This window comes from Geotrypetes seraphini, chromosome 14 (genome assembly GCF_902459505.1).
Source record: "Geotrypetes seraphini chromosome 14, aGeoSer1.1, whole genome shotgun sequence".
Classification (NCBI taxonomy): domain Eukaryota; kingdom Metazoa; phylum Chordata; class Amphibia; order Gymnophiona; family Dermophiidae; genus Geotrypetes; species Geotrypetes seraphini.
Window position 1 is genome coordinate 71,282,687 of NC_047097.1, and position 12,040 is coordinate 71,294,726.

Sequence of the window (12,040 nt, forward strand, 5' to 3'; positions counted from 1 at the left end):
TATGCTGAAGACCTGAATGGCAAGGGGGGACTCCAGGACCGAGTTGAGAAACACTGCTTAGTAACATAGTAGATGATGGCAGATAAAGGCCCGAATAGCCCATCCAGTCTGCCCAACCTGATTCAATTTAAATTTTTTAGACTATCCTGAACCCTTCCTGTACTCAAAGATAGATTGACTGTATTACTAATGGAGGGAGCTATTACCTTCCTACTGGAAGAAATAATCTGAAAAGAAACATTGATTTGCAAAGGATTAATGGGACTAAGGTCTTTTTTCTCTCTATTTTTATAGCATTTTTGCTGTGATGAATATCTTTGCAAACACAAATTCACAGTTTTGAGAAATCCAAAAGCAAGCATCTGTGGTAATATCTTAACAATTGGCGCTGTTGAGTCAGACCATTGGTCCATCGTGCCCAGCAGTCCGCTCATGCGGCGGCTCGCTGGTCAGAGACCAGCGCCCTAACTGAGACTAGCCCTACCTGCGTACGTTCAGTAGATAGAAAAATTGCCTATGACGTATAAATGGATTAATGGAATTCATTTACAAAAAAATTATATATGTCATGAATATACAGCCTCATGCTACATAATTTAGAAACTAGTCCTTATTTCATGATGGATAACTTTTGGACTATAAAGTATTTTAAATAGAAAACTACCTTTAGATAGATTTTTCCTCAAAACATTTTATTATTATTATTTTTTAATCCGATTTTAATACAAAAATGATTTAAATCAAAAATCCAGTTTTTATCAACCTTGGCAAAAATTAAAATTTTATAGTGCCTGGAAAGATCTTCTAAAATGCACATGGTAAAGTTGCTAGATAAATGCTTTTTTAAAAAAAAACGATATGACTGCTCTTGCATCTGTTGAGATGCATTTCTGTGTCTTTAATTTTTGGTCTGCTAGGCTTATACTTGTTTTGTTAAATCTTTTATTAGCACTAATATCAATTTCTAAACTGCACATGTCAGTATGGATACAATTTGTTTTGGGCTAACACCCAAAAGAAATGATTATTTTTCAAGTGTAAATCGCTTTTAAATATAGTAAAGCTATACCCTGTGCCATATATTCCAAACCAGTGGAAGTATAGTGAGCAGCTCATTTATAGCAACTGTATTTCTTTTCCATGTGCTGTGCAATCATGTTAAAATGATCCGCCTCTAGAACCCATTACCTACCCTTGCAGTCTTCTATAAAATATTTAAGAAATTAAAAGGTTTCTGTAATAGGAGCTCAGAAGTTGCAGGGGTTGGCAATTTTTTCGTTGTTACATTATATCCCACTGTTACCCATCAATCTTCCATGGAAGCATAACAGGAAGACTCGGAGCTTGAAAGCTTATCAGCCAGCGTTCCTGCTGTACCTCACTTGTCTAGCTAGCAAAAGCTGTATTGTGTTCCAAAGGCTGGAATCTATCCAATAGCCAGCAAATTTTGTATTTCCTAGTTTTCCACTTGCTAAAACTAGCTACAGTATCATCTCGTTATAACCGACTCGCTTATAACGGAATATCGTCTATAGCGGACTCACCTATGACAGAATTTCGCATATAATGGACAAACAATTTGGTCCCCAGAGCCGCTTTTAGCTGTAGTTTTGTTCAGCTATAACGGACATGCAGGCTCCGCCTACAAGGCGCATGGCGTGTCGGTGATACAGTATCAAAATGGCTGAGAAGTCTGCTACAAAGTCTCATTCTATAACATTAGATTTAAAACATGAAATCATTCTTTTAATTGAAACAAAAAAGAAAACACAAGTGGATATTGTATGTGACTATGGTATAAGCCAATCTACTGGGACCATCGCAGCACTTGTCTAGTCCCGTATCGCTCCCATCAATGGAAAACCATATGGTGCTATGCTGGTCCCGGTAGCAACCTCTGCTTATTTCACAATTATAGCACAAAGGTTGTGGTTCTGAGCACTTTACACTGAACACTATCTAGATATTTCTGTTCTGTTTTTGATGTTGATATATCATGTTTTGATTGATATAATGTGGTGATTATTTGAATCCTGTGCTTATTAGGTTTAACAGTATTTGAGACCTTCTCTGGGGAAAAGGATCCAAAATGTTGTTGAGAGTAATTTTTCCAGACTGCTTACAGAGACCTCTTGATATGTTTGAACCTTTGTAACTTTTTTTTTTTTTTTTTTTTAATACATGAAAGGATGGGCTTTGGACTGTTGTATTACAAATTGTTTGCTCTAACAGAATTAATTAAAATCTCATTTTGTTGTTTCTGGTGATTTGAGTCACTTTTTCTCAGAGACTCGAAAGCATGCAATTCTAGCATGCTGTGTCAAAGTGATCTAAGGAGTGTCCGTGTCCTGGGTCTTTGTAGAGTGTTGACTAAGAAATATGAATTTAAAGACTGACTTCTGGTGTCTTATAGTAGTTTTCAGGTCTGTCAAAACTTGCTCCAAAGTGTACAAAGGAAATAATTTTAGGAATCTTGCTTTTAACTAGAATTGTACCAAATAGTATATTTTACGATTCAGCCGAATCCAAATAATGAAAAATATTATTGGGCTGAATACAAATAATGGGCAGCAGGCTTTAACATAACAAATAAATCAAAAAGAAGCAACATGTATTTATTTCTTTAGGATATAGACAAGTTCCTTCTGAATTAGAATGTGCGTAGGTAAGGCTAGACTCTGATAGGGCCACTGCTGGGCACGATGGACCAGTGGTCTGACCCAGCAGCAACAACTCTTATGTTCTTATGTTGTATTCAAATTTAAATTACTAGTCAGCCAAATAGAAATGATATATTTGGGGCACTATTCAGGGCCAAATTGAATATGAATATTCAGTACAGCTCTACTTTTAACTTACAAAAAGTATCTGAGAGAGAAATGACCAGCCTTAAATAATGTCTGACTAGACGCAGTGGAAGTGAGCAATTAGATTGGCTACGCCAAGTGGTCTTTTCATAAACCTCAAGCAGCATAAATAGTCCATGGTAGTCTTTTTCCTGTCCGTAAAACTATGGACATAATATTTGTAAGTGTCTTTTGCAGAATGAACATCTTTTTCTCGTTACTTCTCGACAGACTTCGTCCTTTGATTTCACTTTTTGGCAGAGGGCAAGTAAAGGAAATATACACACTGCAGCATATGCTGCATTGGCTTCAGGATTTATGACCATAGAAGTCAAAGTTCTGGAAGACCTCCAGCTTATTTTCTTGGTGTCAGCTCCCTCAATTTAATATATGTATTAAATCCGTTTGTATACCATTTTCTAGACCAAAGACTGACCAAAATGAGGAACAGAAAGTTGATCTTACTACAGTAGAATTCTACATATAAATATGTAATTAGAAAATAGACCAATAAAAAAAATCATCAGAGTTTTCACAGAATTTTTTATTTTTTATGTGCAAATATTGGCAAACAAGAATGAAGAGTTGATGCAGAAAGCTACCGTGGGGTTACTGAGGCTTGAACGGTAATGAGGCAATTAAATATTTCTGTGGCAATGTAGAGAAAGGAGCAATGGCTTTGCAGCACAGAAAATGCAAGAATTTTTTTGCCAGGTCCAAGCCAACATAGAAGATTTAGCAGAGAGAATTTCATGCCAGTTTTAAAGACTGAAAGGAGGAAATGGAGTACTCTCCAAAAGCTGGCAAGCTTTCTGTGGCATTCCCCACTACCCCCAGTACTTAATAACCTCTTCATGAGTTCCCTGAGCCATATTAACTTCAGCAACAATGAATCCCTTCTGTCTTATGCAGACGATATCCTCCTCCTCATCCCAATTATATGCAATGCTAATGATGCCTCCCAGAGAAAAATCCACCAAAAATGCAAAAACACAGCGGTAGAGACAATTGGCAAAGGAGACGGATGCTTAGTCAGATGATTAATTGTAGATAAAACAACTCTTTAATCTGATGATTATTGTAGATAAAAACTACTCAACACGAATTGTTTCAGCCACAAGGCCTACATGAGGAGTCTAAAAACATGTAAATTATAAAAATATAAAAAACATGTAAATGATATAAAGAAAAGAGAGCTTAAATTATGAAATAGAGCATAAAAATAGCAGCATTAAATATCTCTAAGGCAATAACACAACATGCTGACTGAAATAAGCATACAGAAAACATAATTTTAAACCATAATTTTAAAATGAAACAGAGACCATTCACAAGGTACTTAATAAGAAGCCATAATAATCAAGGAGGAGGAGGAATAGGATGGCGGCAGCTTGGAGTCGGCGTTGATAACATCAGAAATCAGGAGTGTTTCTTCTATTGATAAAATTTCTAAAGAAGCCGCATTCTAAATGGAAGGGTAGTGTTCATCCCGAACCCGCTGCAGTGAGGACATCTACCCCCACGCAAGGATCAATTCTCGATTTTACAGCCGCCTTCTTTAATCCCCCGAGGAGTACCTGGAAGTTTGCTCGTGCGTTCTTCTGCTGGAGGAGTGGCAGGAGACTTGGAGCTGGAGATACCTCTCTCTCCTCCAGGAGCCATCCTGCCGCTGCACCCTGCTCAGCTTGCGGTCCTGTTGGGTAAACCCTGCGCAGAAGTGAAAGCAGGGGAAACTCCGATTCTGGGGGCTGAACTCTCGGGAATTCGAACAGCAGGGAGCTCTGTTAAGCTCTGAAACTCGTTGCCAGAGGATGTGATAAGAGCGGATAGTGTAGCTGGTTTTAAGAGAGGTTTGGATAAGTTCTTGGAGGAAAAGTCCATAGTCTGTTATTGGGAAAGACATGGGGGAAGCCACTGCTTGTTCTGTATCGGTAGCATAGAATATTGCTACTCCATGGGTTTTGGCCAGGTACTAGTGACTTGGATTAGCCACCGTAAGAACGAGCTACTGGGCTTGATGGACCATTGGTCTGACCCATTAAGGCTATTCTTATGTTCTTATGAGCTATGTAAGAGCGGAAGAAATTATTTCTTGCTATGCGTGCTGAGACATTGACTCTTGGGGCAACATTTCTTTTAACATACCCATGCAAATGTCTAATAAAATATCTGGGAGTAAAATATGTCTTCTATACTCCAGGTCAATTGCGAGCTTTTTTAGACTTGAAAAACCTAAAGCTGGGAAGAGTTAGAATAGGGGGATTTTGCTTTTCCTTCTTTTGGAGTTTCTGTTCACTCTTTATTTTTCTCCTCCTGATTTAGTGGTCTAAGAAAGATTGACTTCTTTTTCTTTTAAGTTTAGCAGTGAAATTGCTAATTTTGTATTTTCCATCTGTTTTTCTTGTAACAAGAGCATAGTCTTGTGAAGTATGTTAAAATTTCAATAAATAAAATAATTAAAAAAATAATAAGCCATAATGACTTAAAACAATGAATCACCATCTTACAAGGATCAAGTAAACATAAGGGCTAAATTCTCCAAACGGCGTCCTAAAGGTAGGCAGCGGTAGGCGTCCTTCAGGTCTCTAATGAACCAATCAGGAAGCGCGTTTAAAAAAAAAATGCAGGCGCTGTTCTTAGGCACCTGTCTCATGCCTACAGAGGCGCATAGGGATGCCTGAGGCTGGTGGCGTGGTTTGCGCCAGAAGTGGTCTTAGGGCGTCCATAGGTGTCCCTATGTGCCACCATAGGTGTGAGACCTGCGCTTTAAATGTAGACCTTCAAAATGTTGGCCTAAATTTAAGGCATCTGTAGGGTTTAAAAAAAAAAAAGCAATTCTGGACACAGCGTCTGCTGTGACAAGTGCTGCTTCCAGAATCAGGCCAAAACTGATTTAAAAAAACCCAAAAAACACCTTAGCATTTTTTTGGATACTTCAGCTTGTCTGCGGTGTTCTTTGCTCACATGTTTAAAGACAATAGACTGTTTTCAGTCCAATTCTTTATATGTGAGGTTGCAAACCATTGGACCCCTGAGGAAGGCGTGTATGCCGAAACACGGACCGTGTAGGGTCCGGTTGGATTTTTATCACAATATTTTTTATCATTGTACTTTATTTAAATTGAATTTTCATGGTTTTTTATGTCAGTGTTTAATAAATTATCTCCAGAACATCTGTATCCACAGTTTTTGTTTTCATTGGTTAAAAAAAAAACCCCAGCATGAAATAGAGAGAAGCAAGTGAAAAGCATACCTGATGTGTGACTGAACCTCAGTTATCAGGTTTAATGAACCATTATACATACTGCAAATGATATGTAAAATATCAAAAATAATGATAATGTTGATGAACAGCTAAGCTGGGACATACTACTGTGAAAAAGCAAACGACCATTGTGTTGAAAACTGCCCTCGTGAATAGAGTGAAGTAACACTATGAAGTGTTAAAAAGGACACCAAAAAAATGCTAACTTCATTAGTGCCAAAAAAAAAAAAATGATTGATTGAAACACTAAATGCTGCACATCTAAAAAGAGGGAGTAATGCTGCCCAAATATAATCTAATTAAGGCTGAAAAAACTGCTCGTTAGGCTTCTTCTTCCCTAGGATTTTGGTTTTCCGTTAGCATGCAGATTCAAGAGCCAGCACAAAAACGGAGTCCCAGCTGACAACAGCTCTGACCTTTTCGACGAGGGCTTTTTTTTCCTGTTGACCAAGAAGTCTGTTATCGACGTTGGGTTCTAGTCTGTGAGAAAACGAAGGCTGTCCTGTCTCCCACAGGCCTCGCCTGGCCTTGTTAACAGATTAGAGCATTCCACTTGTTAGCAGCAGCCATACAGAACAAACTTTTCTACCGCTGGGCTGTTGGATAGTGATAAAGAACCAGAAAAAATGCTTTTTATGGTAGCTGGTCCACATAGTGACAGTTTGTGCCTTGCTGATAAGGAGACAGCCATGGATTTTAAACCCTCAGGCTTTCCAAATTATCTGTAATAGTGGTCTATAGCAGCGGTGAAGACTTCCAGAAGCTTAAACTGGAGATATTGAGTTGTTTTCCTTCTTCATGAGTCATGACAGGGTTAACCTCCATTGTTATCAGAATGAAAACACTAACTAGGCAAGCTGAATCCTTCCTGTATACAAATTTAAACATTAAAAAAAAAATGGCCTGTGTGTTTTCATTGTGCCAGTGCAAGGAGAAGCATGCTTTCAGCTTTGTTTTCCTTGAAAGCTGTTAGGTTCCACCACTATGTCCTCCTTTTCGGGAATACATTTTTTCCCTCTGTTTTAACCTATATTCTCTCTAGTCTTGTTTAGTTTCTTTTTTCTGTTTAATTGGGATGATGCAAATGTTATGCTAAACCGGGTTATACACAGGAAATTACAATGGACAGTTTGACCTGGACATTCAGTAGCGTTACTAGATCTGTACAACTATTAATACATTTAGGACATAGGTACAAGTTCAAATAGGTCATTGTTGGCTCATCGTTAAGTCCCAGGAGTTGCATTAGTCTAGAAATGTGCTTTTACAATGACCATTTCAGTTACTTCAGGGTTGGCTCCCTGTCTTGGTAAAGAAATGCTTTTAAAATATTTCTGAATCTGTGAATTGTAGTGGTTACAAGATCATAGTGTAAGTGGTGTTTGGTTCCAGCCTTTTGCTAATTCATTTTGAATGGATAGGGTAATTTGCCTATATTATTGCATGCTTGGAATTTTAAGTGGAAATGATTTCTGGTGGAGGCATCCTGAAGTAAGATGGCCAACTCTGTTGTTAATAATAATAATTTTATTCTTTTATACCGCCATTACCAAGAGTTCTAGGCGGTTTCCAAAAAAAAAAAAGAGCTGAACAATCGGCAAAGTACAATCATTACCATAGAAATACAAAGAGTAAAATAAATTATAAAATACGGTCAGTAAGAGAATCACAATGTTAAGTAATAAATTTGTCAAACACAGTGGTCTTAACTAATTTACGGAAAGAACAGTAATTGGGGGCAATGCATGTCAGGATCTTAAAGGCAGTAATAATGCCTAATTTAAACTTGATCCTTGCAGTTATGGGCAGCCAATGTAGTTTCATATAGTAAGGGCTATAGATGTTCCGATTTCCATAGTCCATATATGAGTCTTACTGCTGCATTTTAAACAAGTTGTAGACACGATATCAATGATTTAGAGCAGCGGTCTCAAACACGCGGCCCCCCAGGGACTATTTTGTGGCCCGCGATCTGTCCTCTCCACTTCACAAGTTTTCCAATTGTGGAGAGGACAATCACGAACAGACCGTGACTGTGGCTCGCCTAAAGCAGGGGTCCCCAATCTGCTTCCCTTCCCTTCCCTTCTCACTGCCCTCCCTCAAGCCACCATAATCAGGAACAGGCCAGCACCGAGGTCTTAGCTCTCCCTGCTTATCTTCCCCAGCTTGGAGCCAACCAATTCTCGCCACCCAACGTCAATTCTAACATCGGGGAGGAAGTTCCGGGCCAGCCAATCGCTGCCTGGCTTGTCCGGAACTTCCTCTCCGACGTTAGAATTGACGTCGGGTGGCGAGAATTGGTCGGCCCCGCACTGGGGAAGATAAGCAGGGAGAGCTAAGACCTCGGCGCTGGCCTGTTCCCGATTGCGGCGGTGGTGGCCTGTTCCCCAATGGTGGTGGCTTGGGGGAGGGCAGGGAGAAATAAAGAAAGAAAGGGGAGGGACAGGGAGACAGAAAGAAAGAAAGAAGGGAGACAGGACACAGACAGAAAGAGGCATGGAGAAAGAAAAAAAAGAAAGAAAGGGGGCACGGAGAGAGAGAGAAAGACAGACATATAGAAAGAAAGGGGGCATGGAGAGAGAGAGAAAGAAAGAAGGGGACAGGGTGAAAGAAATAAAAAGTTGGGGGATGGAAGGAGACAGATGCCAGACCAGGGGAAAGGAAGTAAGGAAGGAGGTAGGGAGAGAAAGGAAAGAAAGATGTCAGACCATGGAAATAGGGACGGAAGAAGAGAGAGATAGAAGGGAAGGTAAGATATGGTAACGTAGATTTTGAAAAGAAAGCAGAAAAATTGAATATTAAGTTAATGCCAAAGATGGATGCAAGACAGAAAGTGAAGACGGAGAGAAAAACAGTCAAAGGACAAGAAGGCCCTGGAAACAGTTAAAAGCACAGAAAAATAAAGTAACCAGCCAACAAAGGTAGGGAAAATGATTTTATTTTCAATATAGTAATTGAAATGTCAGTTTTGAGAAAGGAAAGATATTAACTTTTTTCTGCGGCCCTCCAAGTACCTACAAATCCAAAATGTGGCCCCACTAAGGGTTTGAGTTTGAGACCACTGATTTAGAGCAAAGAACTAGTGTTACATTAAAGTAGTGTAGACGAGATAGGATTAGGGATTGCACTAAAATTTGGAAAGCCTCTGTTTTGAAGTATTGTCTTAGCTTTCTCATCACAAGGAAAGATTGTTTTACTATTGATTGTACGTGGCTCTTCATGGATAGGTGGTTATCAATTTCTACTCCTAAGATTCAGGATTGTCTGTATCGTCTACTGTAGTCCTTGGAGTATAGCGTGGGTCAGTTGAGGGTCCTAGCCAAAGAATGTTTTTAAATTGTAAACTGCTTCGCTATCTAAAATAAATTAAACTTGAACTTCATTTTTCACTATCTGCAAGTGTGAAAACAAGAAATTAAATTCATAGGAAAAAATTGAGTTCAAGAAAGGTGCCTCCTAATGAATTTCAAGCTTTAGAAACTTCTAATTCAGAGTTGCTGCTCATACTATTTTTTTTTCCTAAGTTACCACCCTTTTTCCATGCTTGCAAAAAAAAAAAAAAAAAAATTGAAGCAGAGATTCATAACCTAATCAAATTCTTTGGGCTTTCCAGTGCAGTGAGTGTTAGCATTTTCCCAGCTGATATCAGACTGCACAGAATTGGCAGCCTGAGCTGTTGAAAAGGGTCAGGAGGATAAGAGCATCCGACCTTCAGAGTCACACACAGCAGGACCATGTATGGCCAAAGCCAGGAAACGGTCCACCTGATTGGTCAGACCAGGAGAGATCAGTGCAGTGACAGGTGTCTGAGAAAGTTTCACCTGTTTCCCCATGTGCTGATTTAGTGATCACAATTTAGTGGGATGTCCAGGCACTTGTCTGTGGTGTACACAACAGATGCCAAGTAACTGGAGATGGAATTATATCGTTACGGATGACGGCCTGTGACCTTTCAGTATTTCATGAAGCACAATTGCATTTTGAAAACTTTTCTTTGCAGCAAAGGCACAAGTAGTCCATAGTAGTAAAGTACTGTTGAGAACTTTTTATCTGGTGTATGTTACTGTTTTAAATATAAGCAGTACAACAATATAGCAAATATTTGTGTTAACGTGCTATTGCATAAACAATAGAAATAATAAACAACTGCTTGTATGATGAAAAATGCCTCTGAATGAACATGAGGAAACCAGATTACACTAAAATGCAAGCTAACAAAACTGGCTTAGCATGTACTTTGCTGCTTCTCTGTTATTTTTAGGTGTGTATGTATTTCATTCTTATGTAGCTGTGCTAATTAGTACAGAACACACCTATTCTCTATCCCAGCCCACCCCACAGTGCTAAAAAATAAACTTTATTTTTTAGCATGTTGGAAATATGAACATATGTACAAATTACTGTGGAACGTCAGAGAATACCCTATGATAAGCACTTCTGTGTTGCAATAAGCACATGTTAGTGCATATCAGTGCTTAAAGAGCCCCTAAAGAATAAGCCACAATAGTAGTTATCTGCATGATGTTGACTAGTATGAAACTGAGGTTGCTGCTAAAAAAATCCTGTGTAGGCCAGTGTGTTAACATTCTGTTACTCTTGGCCTGTCAGCAAATTAAAATATTGGAAGATGTAGGCAAACCTATAGCAGTGCTGCCCCCCTCTCTCCATATCCAGCATCTCACCTTACCCACCAGCTCTCCCTTCTCCCTTATTTGCAGTACACTCTCTGCATTTGTGCCATTGTTCTGTCACACCTGGGTACTTGGACCATCTAGCAGCAGGGTGGATTTGATTAAAATAGTGATTTTGATCAAATCAAGGAAAGACTGATTTAAATCGTGGTTTCTCATTGTATTCACTGCTATTCAGTACTGCCCAAAAAGGAATATTTGCTTGTTTCAACTCTTATTTCTTCATAACAACTGTATCAAATGATGGTAACATGCTATAAAAATAACAAACATATTTTTGCTCAAATATGACAAATTCCTCAAGACAGTCTTTAAGAAATATGATAAAATCAAAACATTTACCAAGTTGATTTTATGTACATTAATTTTTAAAGGAACAATGGGGCTAAGGCAGGAGTTGGAAACAAGGGCCACAATCAAGTCGGGTTTTCAGAATTTCCCCAAAGAATATGCATGAGATCTATTTGCATACAATGGAAGCAGCTCCACCTCTGGGCTAAGGTCTTTTTCTCAATTCTGTAAATCTTATAACATTTTTGTTGTGAAGAAGTAAGTTATCTTTGCACACACAAATTCACAGTTTTGAGAAATGCAAGACCATGCATCCTTTCTATGGAATAGATTTTGTTCTACGTTAATACCTTTCAAGTATTTGAATGCCTGGAGATATGATCCAGAAGTTCAAATACTTGAAAGGTATTAACGTAAGACACACAGACAGACAGACACACAGACAGACAGACACACAGACAGACAGACACACAGACAGACAGACACACACACAGACACACACAGACAGACAGACAGACACACACACACACACACACGTGTGTGTGTGTGTCTGCATGTCTGTGTATTTATCTGTAAGAAGTGCTCACAAGACAATTACTTGTGAAGAAAAATCTTTGCTCACATCAAGTTCTTAGAGCAAACATTGGTGCAGGCCCATATTACTGTTTGCTGTGCATTAGCTGCTTAATTCAGTTTAGTAAAAGGTCCCTTTGCAATTTGTGTGACATTTTTTTCGTATTATATAACTTGGTCTTTAATTTCATTACTTGGATTTACAGTGCTAAGTCTCAGGCCGACAAATCCTCTGATTGACCTATTAGCAAACCTGGTTATATAGATGTAATATGTATATTAAATCCAGTTAAATAGTCCTTGTTTAGTAAATTAATTTGCAATTTTTTTTATTGTAAATCGCTCTAATGGAAATAGAAATAAAAACATGGAAA

At 38.6% G+C, this 12,040-nt stretch overlaps 1 protein-coding gene across 11 annotated transcripts in view; it reads left to right on the top strand.

Annotated features, from left to right (window-relative positions):
• The window catches only part of MEF2A (myocyte enhancer factor 2A), a 123,516-nt gene that overhangs the window by 54,260 nt on the left and 57,216 nt on the right, over nt 1–12,040 (top strand). The gene's annotated exons all lie outside the window — the stretch shown is intronic.